Source organism: Phalangium opilio, unplaced genomic scaffold (genome assembly GCF_054372755.1).
Source record: "Phalangium opilio isolate 3A_F unplaced genomic scaffold, DU_Popi_V2 ptg000024l_1, whole genome shotgun sequence".
Taxonomy (NCBI): Eukaryota; Metazoa; Arthropoda; class Arachnida; order Opiliones; family Phalangiidae; genus Phalangium; species Phalangium opilio.
The window spans coordinates 7742437-7757371 of NW_028324155.1; the positions used below are offsets into that span (position 1 = coordinate 7742437).

At 39.1% G+C, this 14935-nt stretch overlaps 1 protein-coding gene across 1 annotated transcript in view; it reads right to left on the bottom strand.

The window, feature by feature from the left end:
* LOC149692570 (gamma-tubulin complex component 4-like) overlaps positions 1-14935 on the bottom strand; it is a 60525-nt gene that overhangs the window by 20895 nt on the left and 24695 nt on the right. The window lies entirely within an intron of this gene.

The window sequence follows — 14935 nt, forward strand, 5'->3', positions numbered from 1 at the left end:
TTGTATGACTGATTATACGTCTTCTAAGTTCTTTAGCTAACTTATTACTTAAGGCGTTGATACACCATACCAAAAACTTAGGGCTTCGACAAACAGGGGCCGACTAATTATGCAAAACGTAAACAAACAACCCCGTCCATCGGAATAGCATTACACTAAATTCTGGAGGCTCGTAACTCTGCAATCTGTCCCCCCATCTAACCATACTAAAAACGTATACGGCAACGACAAACAGGGGCCGCGTAATTATGCAAAACGTAAACAAACAACCCCGTCCATCCGAATAGCATTACACTAAATTCTGGAGGCTCGTAACTCTGGTTCTATCAGAGATACGGGAATGTAAATAATGTCACCTTCACTGTTAGAAAAAAAGGTGTTTCATGGGTGTTCGGAAATACCTTGAGGTGTTTATACACTCTTTTTGGAGTGTTTTTTAACTGAAATGGTGTTTTCTTCGTAAAAAGGTGCTAGTTGACTCTTTTAAGGTATTTTTAAAGGAAATTGTGATTCACTGGTACGTAGACACACCTTTAGGTGTTAATTGACCCTTATTAAATTGTTTTTTAAACGGAAATAGTGTTTTTAATATAAATCTGTTCGAATGGTGCGAATAAACACCTTTGGGCTTTACTTTACACATTTTAAGCTGATATGGTGTCTTTTTAAGTGAAAGGTTATTGATATGAGCTTAGAAGGAAATAATCTACTAATTCTACCTGCACAGTGAAGCTTCCTAAGAATAAACCAAAGATTTTAAAAATCTAAATTATTTTACATTTCTTAGGACTAGCTTATTCTAATATTTGAAGGAATTTATACTTATTTTGATTTTTCAATCATGGGAAAATAATTCTCGAAGAGTTCAATATGCTGGAATTTCTTGGAATTAGAGTAATTCATAAAATTATCACTTGAATTTCCCCTTGACACAGGTTTTTATCTCTCCGAGTGACGATGACGTCACGGAGAGGTATTACACTGGACGTATCTGTGTGTCTAACATGAAACAAAGCTTTATAGCTACCCAACTACTAAAAGAATCGTAATGCCGAAAAATATTTAAAATATTTCCATTTAATATTCTGCAAAAAGAAAATGTTATCCTTTTGGAAGAGATCTTATCATCCTACTCGCTTTATATTAACTTTGATATGCGAGTTGTGTCTCGATTCAGATGCAATCTTCATTACTCGTTCTATATAAACTCTCTTTTTTGTCATTCCAAAGAAAGAAGTTTATCTTAAATAATTAAATAAATATAAGTGCTATGAATTACTTTAATTGTCAGTATTTTACGTTAATTTTAATTAGGTAGGTTTAAGAAATTTAATTCCTAAAATAATTTTAAACATAGCTATCTATAAAGTTATACTTCTAGGAAACACCTATATCAGAACTTTTGTAAATTTTGGGTATATAAGGTGATTGATTCACATTAAGAGATAAGAAATGCGCAATTGCGTGAACCTTTGGTGGAAGCTCTGCCATTAGGAGGCTAGACGTTTCTCATGTCTCACGTGTGGACGTGTGGCGTATGTGGTGTACACGAATGACTAGTGCATGGTGTTGTTGTTAGAAACCATTAAATACCTGTTAGCATTGGGTGAAACAATTGGTTGTTAGACAGCAGATGAAGGTGTAACGGATAGTTAATGATTGACGTTAAATAAGATGGATATTGCAACGAAGTAACATTTTCCGAGTTTCTGTATACTGCGAACGCGTTCCGGAAATAACGAACAGGTTTGCTTCGATTTGCCAACTGCGAACGCGGTGACAGACAGACCCACAGACTTGTCCAGTCACTCGGAGAGAGGTAAAAATTCTACTTCATTACTCTATCGCCACACATGTTTTTCTAATGGTATATACCACATACACGCTAATCTGTACTTATTGTCTTCTGACAACACCATCATATAGTCTTCTGTGTATACCACATACACGCCAAACTGAAACATTGGCTTCTACTCCATTAACATCGTTGGGATTAAGATGTACGCGCGATCGGCTTAAGTTAAGAGAAACGACCAGCCTCCCAATGGTAGGGCTTCGACCAAAGGTTGACGCAATAGCGCTTATTCCTACCATTTGTGAATCAATCGCCTTATATACCCTAAATTTCCAAAAATTGTGTAAACGGTTTACGCTAGAAGTCAAACTTCAACAATAGCTATGTTTAAAATCATTTTAAGAATAACGTTCTTAAAACCACTTAACTAGAATTAAGGTAAAATACTGACGATTAAAAAAATTAATATCATTTATATTTATTTAAATATTTAAGATAATTTTCTTTCTTCGGAACGACACAAGTGAAAGTTGATATAGAACGAGTAATGAAGATTGCATCTGAGTCGAAACACTACACGCATATCAAAGTTAATATAAAGCGAGTTGGATAAAATTATCTCTTACAAAACCATAACATTTTCTTATTGTAGAATATTAAATGAAAATATGTTAAGTATGTTTCGGCATTACGATTCTTTAAGTAGTTTTGTAGCTATAAAGTTCTGTTTCATTTCAATATTCCAAGAAGAACTTTTATATTAATATATCAAATTTGGTGTTTACTTTTTAATTCAGCTTTACTACATTTATATACAGGTTAAACTTGAAATTTAAATTTCCTAGTTTCACTAAATGTTACTTCGAAATGTTTTGGTAAGCGTTGTTCGGATTGGTTCCTTGAATTCGTGTGTCTTTGAGGAGGTCTTGACGGTTCACAGTGAGCCGAAAATTAAATACACATTTAAATGATGTAAATCAGGTCCTTAAATAGAACTATTGAGGATATACAGTAAAGGATAAAGTAACCATTTCACACGCATATCAATTCTTACGCGGTTGAATAAGGCTTACAGCAGAAAAACGTTTACCCTTAATCCACTGGATTTGAGCAGCTATTTTGATAGACTAATCTATGGTAACTCATGTGTTTTGAAAAAAATAATTTCAAAAAACACCTTTTACAGAGTCTATAGACACTTTTCTGGTATAATTATAATCCTCTATTAAGGGTGATGGTTTAAACCTAACAAGAATTAAAAAGCACCAACGTCAATGGAATTTAAAAACACCAAATTAGTCTCAAAAAGACCTTTTTTTAAAGGGTTTATTAACACTTTTTCTGGTATTAATATACACCTCTATTCAAAGTGATTAAAACACCTCACAGGATATAAAAAGCACCTTCAGACAAGGTATTATTTCGCACCGTTTTGAAAGGTGCGTATTGACATCCTCTCGAATGGTGCTTTTAAACACCAATAGGGGTGCTGCTGGGGATGCATTAGGAAACACCTCTAAAGGTGTCAAACAGTTCCATTTTTACCTCTCCGAGTGACGTATGTCACGGAGAGGTATTACACCGGCCGTGTCTGTCTGTCTGTGTGTGTGTCTGTGTGTCTGTGTGTCTGTCAGACCCCACGTGACCGCGTTCGCAGTTTGCGTATCGGAGCAAACAAATACCCGATATCCGGAACGCGTTCGCGGTTCACGGAAATTTGGCCATTCATCTACCAACACTAGTCTTTAATATGGCTTCTAAGGACCACAATCTGCTAGTCTTTGTCCATCCCACATGGACACTAGTCTGTATTTGCTAGCTTCCAAGCACCACCATCTTCTGTTCTTCGTCAATTTCACCTTGACACCAGCTTCTATGCACCACCATCTTCTGTCCTTCGTCAATTCCACATTGACACCAGCTTCTATGCACCACCATCTTCTGTTCTTCGTCAATTCCACATTGACACCAGCTTCAATGCACCACCATCTTCAGGTCTTTTGTCCATTCCACATGGACGCCAGTCAGTACATTCTGGCTTCTTTTCCTCCGTCATCGTTTGGTTTCAAGATATACGCGGCGATCGGCTAGGGTTACGAGAAACGTCTAGCCTCCCAATGGCAGGGCTTCCACCATCGGTTCACGCAAATGCGTTTTTATCTATTATTTGGTTTTAAGATATACGCGGCGATCGGCTAGGGTTACGAGAAACGTCTAGCCTCCCAATGGCAGGGCTTCCACCAAAGGTTCACGCGAATGCGTTTTTATCTATTATTATAATGGAAACGAAACGTATATATACCCCAAAATTTGAAAAAAGCGGGCAAGAGGGGTACCCTTCACTTTTAACGTCAATATTAGCAAAGTTTCGAAAGATAATAGGAACAACTTTATTTTAAACGATTTAACTATTTTTAAAGTTATTTACTGGCGATTAAAATAATTAAAAATAATTATATTTATTTAAATATTAAAGATAAACCCAAGTACCGAAGTCGTTAAATCATTGCCTCCTATATCTTTCTAGGCCCGTGCATTGCGTTATATTTCGTACATTGTCTCTTATATCTTTTTAGGCCCGTGCATTGCGTTATATTTCCTACATTGCCTCCTGTATCTATCTAGGCCCGTGCATTGCGATATATTTTTGAGAACAACAACCAAAATGGGAAGCTCCTCTCAGAACCATAATAATTTGTTTTCTCTGTTATATGAAATGAAAATAAGGATAATATTTTCGGCAATTCGATTTGAATGGCTCTTTCTGATGTATCATTCTCTCAGCACTGTTCATAATGGACAGGAACTTAGAGATTCGAGACACTTGGAATTACGATAGTGTTTCAAATCCTCTGTAATGAGGGCTTAACGACTTGGAGTGACTGGAAAGATAGATACACATCCTATTTTTTAGTTGTACCATGCGTACCACAATGTTGCCAGGCGTTTATTGAAGGATGCTTGGGTACTTGGTACAGACTGTTACGTCTACCAAGTTTCCTAGCATCCAAGAATAAATAGGATTCATAGAAGCCAGTGTTATGGGCATGTCATGGGTCAAGTCGTTAAATATATCGACGCAGTTAAATAGCTGATGGCATTATTTTATCCACTTTCTCATTGCGTTTCGAGTGGAAGTTCAACTTTGGCACGGACGACAGATGGCGCTCTTAACCTTCTACCCCCAAAAATCGCAGTTGTCTGCTCGTTTTCCCCTTCCGCGTTTTTTCGTTATAAACTTATGATTTAACGAACTGTTAAGATAAAATTTCATATTTCCTTAGACAGATAAGCTTCTACTCCTTTCATCTTACTCCCAGTTAGATTTAACCTTGTTAAAACATAATCAGATGAATTTGAGTTATAATGTCTAGGAGTGATAGAGACATTTTTACCGATGTCTAGAGATGTTAAGCTTAAGCGAAATTGTTCTACGTTTGAATAAAAATACCGCTTCCAGTAGTGGGTTTATAGTACTCCTTGTTTGTGTAAGATTAGTGTAGCTGTAGAGCGTTGTTGCTGTTTAGTTTATACGCCCCCTAGGCCTATTTGTGAAAGACCTTTTTTTACGCACTTTTATCATTCTTTATTTGAAAAAAGTGTTGGCAATGTATATTTTTTAAATATGACGGAATTGCTGTTGGTATGATAGCGCCCTATTCGCGAAAAAAACCTTTTTTTTAAACAGTTGATTCATTCTTTGATAGAATTTCGAAGGAAGAAGTTAAGTGTTAAATTTGCTCGATTAATTTTGTTCGGCAAATAATATAATTAAGCCTTACGTATTACTGAAGGAGATTGATTTTGCCAACCTGTGTGAGTATTTAAGGAGATTGATTTTGCCAACCTTTGTGAGTATTTAACTGATTAATAAGTAAATGGAGGAAGATAATAATTTAAGTAGAGAGGAAATCAGAAAACGAAAGGCAAGGGAAAGAATGAGGGCAAAAAGGTCAGATCCTGAATTTAGGAAACGAGAAAATGAAAGGAGAAGAGCGTTAGCCGCGGAAAAAAGGCTGTTTCTGGAACAGGTTCTAGCACGCAAAATGTTGGTCCTACCACGAGGCCAGTTGGCCATGATCGTACGAAAGATAATGCATTAAATAAATGTTCTATTGAAAGTACTGTAGGCGTAGGCATATCTATTAATAAGGAACCCAATAATGTACAAAATGTTAATGCTAATATTAGTGAAATCATCGAAAGCGATGAACAAGTACGAGCCTAGCTTATGTGTGATTGGGTTGTGGCTTCCATGTTTTGGGGACATTTGCTTTTTGTGTGGCGATGTATGATTCAGCTTTGATATGGACAAATGTTACAAATCATACTGGTAGACTAAGAATACGGTTGAGGTATAGCAAGAGAGTAGAGTTTCCCCAGCAATTGAGAGATATTGAAAAGGCTTGAACAATTGACTATTTTAAAATTGAATTCCTGCACTTGCAAAGAATTAAAAAAAGCGATAGATGCATATATTTAGGTTGTTTAAGGGGTAGTGATAGTCATCTCCACTCGGAGAGGTAATATTTTGGCTTTCCCAACTTGTTTTTAACAGTGTTGACACAAATGTTCGGATAATTATAAAGGTCTTTACATATCCCAAGCGAAAAAAAAAACTTCGCGGTTTCGAACCTGTGGCCTTCCGGGAGTGAGGCGGATGTGTTAACCACTACACTACAGAAATGTAATTATGGGTGACAGAGAAAACAGGGCCGAGTAATTAAGGAAAAAGTAAAGAAACAACTCCTTCCATAGGAATAGCATTTGACCCAATTTTGGAGGCTCGTAACTCTGGTTCTAGTAGAGATACGGGGATGTCCTTTGAGCAAGTTATAGTGCAATTTGCCCCCCATCTAAACATACTAAAAACTTTGGGCTACGACAAACAGGGGCCGAGTACTTAAGCAAAACGTAAAGAAACAAACCCCTCCATAGGAAATGCTTTAGACTATACTTTGCAGGCTCGTAACTCTGTTTCTACTAGAGATACGGGGATGTCCTTTGAGTATGTTATAGCCCAATTTTCCCCCCATCTAACCATACTAAAAACTTTGGGCTGCGACAAGCAGGGGCCGAGTACTTAAGCAAATCGTAAAGAAACAAACCCCTCCATAGGAAATGCGTTAAACTAAATTTTGGAGGCTCGGAACTCTGGTTCTACCAGAGATGCGGGGATGTAAATAATGTGACCTTGACACAAATGTTCGGATAATTATAAAGGTCTTTACATATCCCAAGCGAAAAAAAAAACTTCGCGGTTTCGAACCTGTGGCCTTCCGGGAGTGAGGCGGATGTGTTAACCACTTCACTACAGAAATGTTATTATGGGTGACCGAGAATACAGGGCCGAGTAATTAAGGAAAAAGTAAAGCAACAACTCCTTCCATAGGAATAGCATTAGACCCAACTTTGGAGGCTCGTAACTCTGGTTCTAGTAGAGATAAGGGGATGTCCTTTGAGTATGTTATAGTGCAATTTGTCCCCCATCTGACCATACTAAAAACGTAGCGTTACGACAAACATGGGCCAAGTAATTAAGCAAAACGTAAACGAACAACCCCTCCATAGGAAAAGCGTTTGACCCAATTTTGGAGGCTCGTAACTCTGGTTCTAGTAGAGATACGGGGATGTCCTTTGAGTAAGTTATAGTGCAATTTGCCCCCCATCTAAACATACTAAAAACTTTGGGCTACGACAAACAGGGGCCAAGTAATTAAGCAAAACGTAAACAAACAACCCCCTCCATAGGAAAAGCATTTGACCCAATTTTGGAGGCTCGTAACTCTGGTTCTAGTAGAGATACGGGGATGTCCTTTGAGCAAGTTATAGTGCAATTTGCCCCCCATCTAAACATACTAAAAACTTTGGGCTACGACAAACAGGGGCCGAGTACTTAAGCAAAACGTAAAGAAACAAACCCCTCCATAGGAAATGCTTTAGACTATACTTTGCAGGCTCGTAACTCTGTTTCTACTAGAGATACGGGGATGTCCTTTGAGTATGTTATAGCCCAATTTGCCCCCCATCTAACCATACTAAAAACTCTGGGCTGCGACAAGCAGGGGCCGAGTACTTTAGCAAAACGTAAAGAAACAAACCCCTCCATAGGAAATGCGTTAAACTAAATTTTGGAGGCTCGGAACTCTGGTTCTACCAGAGATACGGGGATGTAAATAATGTGACCTTGACACAAATGTTCGGATAATTATAAAGGTCTTTACATATCCCAAGCGAAAAAAAAAACTTCGCGGTTTCGAACCTGTGGCCTTCCGGGAGTGAGGCGGATGTGTTAACCACTACACTACAGAAATGTTATTATGGGTGACCGAGAATACAGGCCGAGTAATTAAGGAAAAAGTAAAGCAACAACTCCTTCCATAGGAATAGCATTAGACCCAACTTTGGAGGCTCGTAACTCTGGTTCTAGTAGAGATAAGGGGATGTCCTTTGAGTATGTTATAGTGCAATTTGTCCCCCATCTGACCATACTAAAAACATAGCGCTACGACAAACATGGGCCAAGTAATTAAGCAAAACGTAAACGAACAACCCCTCCATAGGAAAAGCGTTTGACCCAATTTTGGAGGCTCGTAACTCTGGTTCTAGTAGAGATACGGGGATGTCCTTTGAGTAAGTTATAGTGCAATTTGCCCCCCATCTAAACATACTAAAAACTTTGGGCTACGACAAACAGGGGCCGAGTACTTAAGCAAAACGTAAAGAAACAAACCCCTCCATAGGAAATGCTTTAGACTATACTTTGCAGGCTCGTAACTCTGTTTCTACTAGAGATACGGGGATGTCCTTTGAGTATGTTATAGCCCAATTTGCCCCCCATCTAACCATACTAAAAACTCTGGGCTGCGACAAGCAGGGGCCGAGTACTTAAGCAAAACGTAAAGAAACAAACCCCTCCATAGGAAATGCGTTAAACTAAATTTTGGAGGCTCGGAACTCTGGTTCTACCAGAGATACGGGGATGTAAATAATGTGACCTTGACACAAATGTTCGGATAATTATAAAGGTCTTTACATATCCCAAGCGAAAAAAAAAACTTCGCGGTTTCGAACCTGTGGCCTTCCGGGAGTGAGGCGGATGTGTTAACCACTACACTACAGAAATGTTATTATGGGTGACCGAGAATACAGGACCGAGTAATTAAGGAAAAAGTAAAGCAACAACTCCTTCCATAGGAATAGCATTAGACCCAACTTTGGAGGCTCGTAACTCTGGTTCTAGTAGAGATAAGGGGATGTCCTTTGAGTATGTTATAGTGCAATTTGTCCCCCATCTGACCATACTAAAAACATAGCGCTACGACAAACATGGGCCAAGTAATTAAGCAAAACGTAAACGAACAACCCCTCCATAGGAAAAGCGTTTGACCCAATTTTGGAGGCTCGTAACTCTGGTTCTAGTAGAGATACGGGGATGTCCTTTGAGTAAGTTATAGTGCAATTTGCCCCCCATCTAAACATACTAAAAACTTTGGGCTACGACAAACAGGGGCCGAGTACTTAAGCAAAACGTAAAGAAACAAACCCCTCCATAGGAAATGCTTTAGACTATACTTTGCAGGCTCGTAACTCTGTTTCTACTAGAGATACGGGGATGTCCTTTGAGTATGTTATAGCCCAATTTGCCCCCCATCTAACCATACTAAAAACTCTGGGCTGCGACAAGCAGGGGCCGAGTACTTAAGCAAAACGTAAAGAAACAAACCCCTCCATAGGAAATGCGTTAAACTAAATTTTGGAGGCTCGGAACTCTGGTTCTACCAGAGATACGGGGATGTAAATAATGTGACCTTGACACAAATGTTCGGATAATTATAAAGGTCTTTACATATCCCAAGCGAAAAAAAAAACTTCGCGGTTTCGAACCTGTGGCCTTCCGGGAGTGAGGCGTATGTGTTAACCACTACACTACAGAAATGTTATTATGGGTGACCGAGAATACAGGACCGAGTAATTAAGGAAAAAGTAAAGCAACAACTCCTTCCATAGGAATAGCATTAGACCCAACTTTGGAGGCTCGTAACTCTGGTTCTAGTAGAGATAAGGGGATGTCCTTTGAGTATGTTATAGTGCAATTTGTCCCCCATCTGACCATACTAAAAACGTAGCGCTACGACAAACATGGGCCAAGTAATTAAGCAAAACGTAAACGAACAACCCCTCCATAGGAAAAGCGTTTGACCCAAATTTGGAGGCTCGTAACTCTGGTTCTAGTAGAGATACGGGGATGTCCTTTGAGTAAGTTATAGTGCAATTTGTCCCCCATCTAACCATACTAAAAACTTTGGGCTACGACAAACAGGGGCCAAGTAATTAAGCAAAACGTAAACAAACAACCCCCTCCATAGGAAAAGCATTTGACCCAATTTTGGAGGCTCGTAACTCTGGTTCTAGTAGGGATACGGGGATGTCCTTTGAGCAAGTTATAGTGCAATTTGCCCCCCATCTAAACATACTAAAAACTTTGGGCTACGACAAACAGGGGCCGAGTACTTAAGCAAAACGTAAAGAAACAAACCCCTCCATAGGAAAAGCATTTGACCCAATTTTGGAGGCTCGTAACTCTGGTTCTAGTAGAGATACGGGGATGTCCTTTGAGCAAGTTATAGTGCAATTTGCCCCCCCATCTAAACATACTAAAAACTTTGGGCTACGACAAACAGGGGCCGAGTACTTAAGCAAAACGTAAAGAAACAAACCCCTCCATAGGAAATGCGTTAAACTAAATTTTGGAGGCTCGGAACTCTGGTTCTACCAGAGATACGGGGATGTAAATAATGTGACCTTGACACAAATGTTCGGATAATTATAAAGGTCTTTACATATCCCAAGCGAAAAAAAAACTTCGCGGTTTCGAACCTGCGGCCTTCCGGGAGCGAGGCGGATGTGTTAACCACTACACTACAGAAATGTTATTATGGGTGACCGAGAATACAGGGCCGAGTAATTAAGGAAAATGTAAAGAAACAACTCCTTCCATAGGAATAGCATTAGACCCAACTTTGGAGGCTCGTAACTCTGGTTCTAGTAGAGATAAGGGGATGTCCTTTTATTATATTATAGTGCAATTTGTCCCCCATCTGACCATACTAAAAACGTAGGGCTACGACAAACATGGGCCAAGTAATTAAGCAAAACGTAAACGAACAACCCCTCCATAGGAAAAGCGTTTGACCCAATATTGGAGGCTCGTAACTCTGGTTCTAGTAGAGATACGAGGATGTCCTTTGAGTAAGTTATAGTGCAATTTGTCCCCCATCTAACCATACTAAAAACTTTGGGCTACGACAAACAGGCGCCAAGTAATTAAGAAAAACGTAAACAAACAATCCCCTCCATAGGAAAAGCATTTGAACCAAATTTGGAGGCTCGTAACTCTGGTTCTAGTAGAGATACGGGGACGTCCTTTGAGCAAGTTATAGTGCAATTTGCCCCCCATCTAACCATACTAAAAACTTTGGGCTGCGACAAACAGGGGCCGAGTACTTAAGCAAAACGTAAAGAAACAAACCCCTCCATAGGAAATGCGTTAAACTAAATTTTGGAGGCTCGGAACTCTGGTTCTACCAGAGATACGGGGATGTAAATAATGTGACCTTGACACAAATGTTCGGATAATTATAAAGGTCTTTACATATCCCAAGCGAAAAAAAAAAACTTCGCGGTTTCGAACCTGTGGCCTTCCGGGAGTGAGGCGGATGTGTTAACCACTACACTACAGAAATGTTATTATGGGTGACCGAGAATACAGGCCGAGTAATTAAGGAAAAAGTAAAGAAACAACTCCTTCCATAGGAATAGCATTAGACCCATCTTTGGAGGCTCGTAACTCTGGTTCTAGTAGAGATAAGGGGATGTCCTTTGATTATGTTATAGTGCAATTTGTCCCCCATCTGACCATACTAAAAACGTAGGGCTACGACAAACATGGGCCAAGTAATTAAGCAAAACGTAAACGAACAACCCCTCCATAGGAAAAGCGTTTGACCCAATTTTGGAGGCTCGTAACTCTGGTTCTAGTAGAGATACGTTGATGTCCTTTGAGTATGTCATAGCCCAATTTGTCCCCCATCTAACCATACTAAAAACTTTGGGCTACGACAAACAGGGGCCGAGTACTTAAGCAAAACGTAAAGAAACAAACCCCTCCATAGGAAATGCTTTAGACTATACTTTGTAGGCTCATAACTCTGTTTCTACTAGAGATACGAGGATGTCCTTTGAGTATGTTATAGCCCAATTTGCCCCCCATCTAACCATACTAAAAACTTTGGGCTGCGACAAACAGGGGCCGAGTACTTAAGCAAAACGTAAAGAAACAAACCCCTCCATAGGAAATGCGTTAAACTAAATTTTGGAGGCTCGTAACTCTGGTTCTAGTAAAGATACGGGGATGTAAATAATGTGACCTTGACACAAATGTTCGGATAATTATAAAGGTCTTTACATATCCCAAGCGAAAAAAAAAACTTCGCGTTTTCGAACCTGTGGCCTTCCGGGAGTGAGGCGGATGTGTTAACCACTACACTACAGAAATGTTATTATGGGTGACCGAGAATACAGGGCCGAGTAATTAAGGAAAAAGTAAAGAAACAACTCCTTCCATAGGAATAGCATTAGACCCAACTTTGGAGGCTCGTAACTCTGGTTCTAGTAGAGATAAGGGGATGTCCTTTGAGTATGTTATAGTGAAATTTGTCCTCCATCTGACCATACTAAAAACGTAGGGCTACGACAAACATGGGCCAAGTAATTAAGCAAAACGTAAACGAACAACCCCTCCATAGGAAATGCGTTTGACCCAATTTTGGAGGCTCGTAACTCTGGTTCTAGTAGAGATACGGGGATGTCCTTTGAGTAAGTTATAGTGCAATTTGTCCCCCATCTAACCATACTAAAAACTTTGGGCTACGACAAACAGGGGCCAAGTAATTAAGCAAAACGTAAACAAACAACCCCGTCCATCGGAATAACATTACACTAAATTTTGAGGCTCGTAACTCTGGTTCTACCAGAGATACGGGAATGTAAATAACGTCACCTTGACACAAATGTTCGGATAATTATAAAGGTCTTTAGATATCCCAAGCAAAAAAAAAAATAATATAAACTTCGCGGTTTCGAACCTGTGGCCTTCCAGGTGTAAGGCGGATGTGTTAACCACTACACTACCGATATGTTATTTTTGGTGACCGATTAAACAGGCAGAGTAATTAAGGAAAACGTGTTCAAACAAACCCCGCCATAGAAATAGGTTTAGACTATACTTTGCAGGCTCGTAACTCTGTTTCTACAAGAGATAAGGGGATGTCCTTTGAGTATGTTATAGTCCAATTTGTCCCCCATCTAACGATAATAAAAACGTGGCGATCGTGTAAACAGGGGCCGAGTAATTTAGGGTATATGTTCATAACCATACTTACTCTCCATAGGAATAGCTTTACACTAAACTTTGGAGGCTTGTAACTCTGGTTCTAATAGAGATACGTGGATGTTCTTTGAGTATGTTTTAGTCCTATTTGCCCCCCATCTAACGATAATAAAAACGTTGTGCTCGAGTAAACAGGGGCCGAGTAATTAATTAACATGTTTGTTAACATTCCCTCCACAGGCTTTAAAATGGGATTTTCAAAACGCCGGTTCTATTAGAGGCGGTGATGTCCATTGAGTATGTCCTTGCCAAGGGTACGAAAAACAAGGCATTACATCAAAACAGTAGCCCATTAATTAGACACTGCGCGCTCTTGAACGCTTTTTGATCTAATTTAGTTGTGAATTTAAACTAACTAGCGTACAAAAAATGGCCGAAGCCGAGACTTCCGGTTGTAAAGCGGGCGAGATAAGCACTACACTGCAGATACATCCATATTCGGCCATTGTTCGTTTGACTAAGTCTTATTTGGAAACGATACAGGGTTCGTACTTCTTTCGTAAACCTATTTTCCCGAGTTTTCCAGGGTTTTTTTTCTTCACGTACAACGGCGAGTTTAAGAACCTTGCACTGAGGCATTCCGCTGCTCAGGCAATATTGATCAAAACAAGTTTCTAACTTTGGTCTTCTAACAAGCGACCTCTGGATAAATAATTCTAACAAAATATATAAGTAATAAAATTACATATGAGATTCTTATTTCTATTATTAAATTACTAAGGTAAAACTTTGGACTAAAATCTTGAATAACTAGGTGACATTTCTATATACCTAACATCAGTCTCCAAAATTATTTTAATCGATTGCGAAACGGACGCGCTAACTATTGAACCACAGATACGCGCGACTCTAGGCGATTATCTAATTACGAATTAACCAAACTATCGTAAAAAAACAACACTCGTCACTGCCAGGAATCAAGATGAATGCGTCATTTAATACACAGACCCTTTAACGCACTGACTCATTAGGATACCGATCCATTTAGGCCACTGACCTACCTAAACCGCGACCTTATCAATGCTTTGCTCGACTCGGGAGGTTAATTATTTAAACAATAGAATTTACAATCTCACGGCAAATTAAGATAAATAAAGCTAACGCTGCAGTAACCACTTTTGTCTTTCTCTTTGTTGACGTAGTTCGATCGTCCCCAAACCTCGAAGTCCGGAAAAACGGTTGAAAGAATTCCATAGAAAAGCCAGGGAAAAAAATATAATGAGACTTTGAATAAATAAACGACAGATGTAGTACGTGTAGTAGTAGCGGTAGTACATTGTCGAAATATGTATCATTTCAAATTCAAACCGCAAATAAAAGGCAAGGACACCCTAGTATCAACCCTTCTTCTAGTCTCACGTTAAACTGACTTAAAAAAATATGTAGAGATAACCAAATCTGTTTACAGCACTGACGGGAGGACTAACACTTCGCGCATTATTAAATAACAAAGTAATGTCCGCGAGTTTGTACCGTACATGAGCTTTTAAGTGTACATGAACATAACTATAGACAGGTTAAGCAAAATAAAAATAAACATAAATGACTGTTGGTTCCCCGAGACGCTCAACGATGTTATATAGTTTTTCCAACGAAAAAAACAATATACAAATCAATTTTAGAGCGTAAATAACAAGATTTAAAATAGGCTTCTTAACCTACCTAAGTTCCCTCTTTAGTAGATCCCT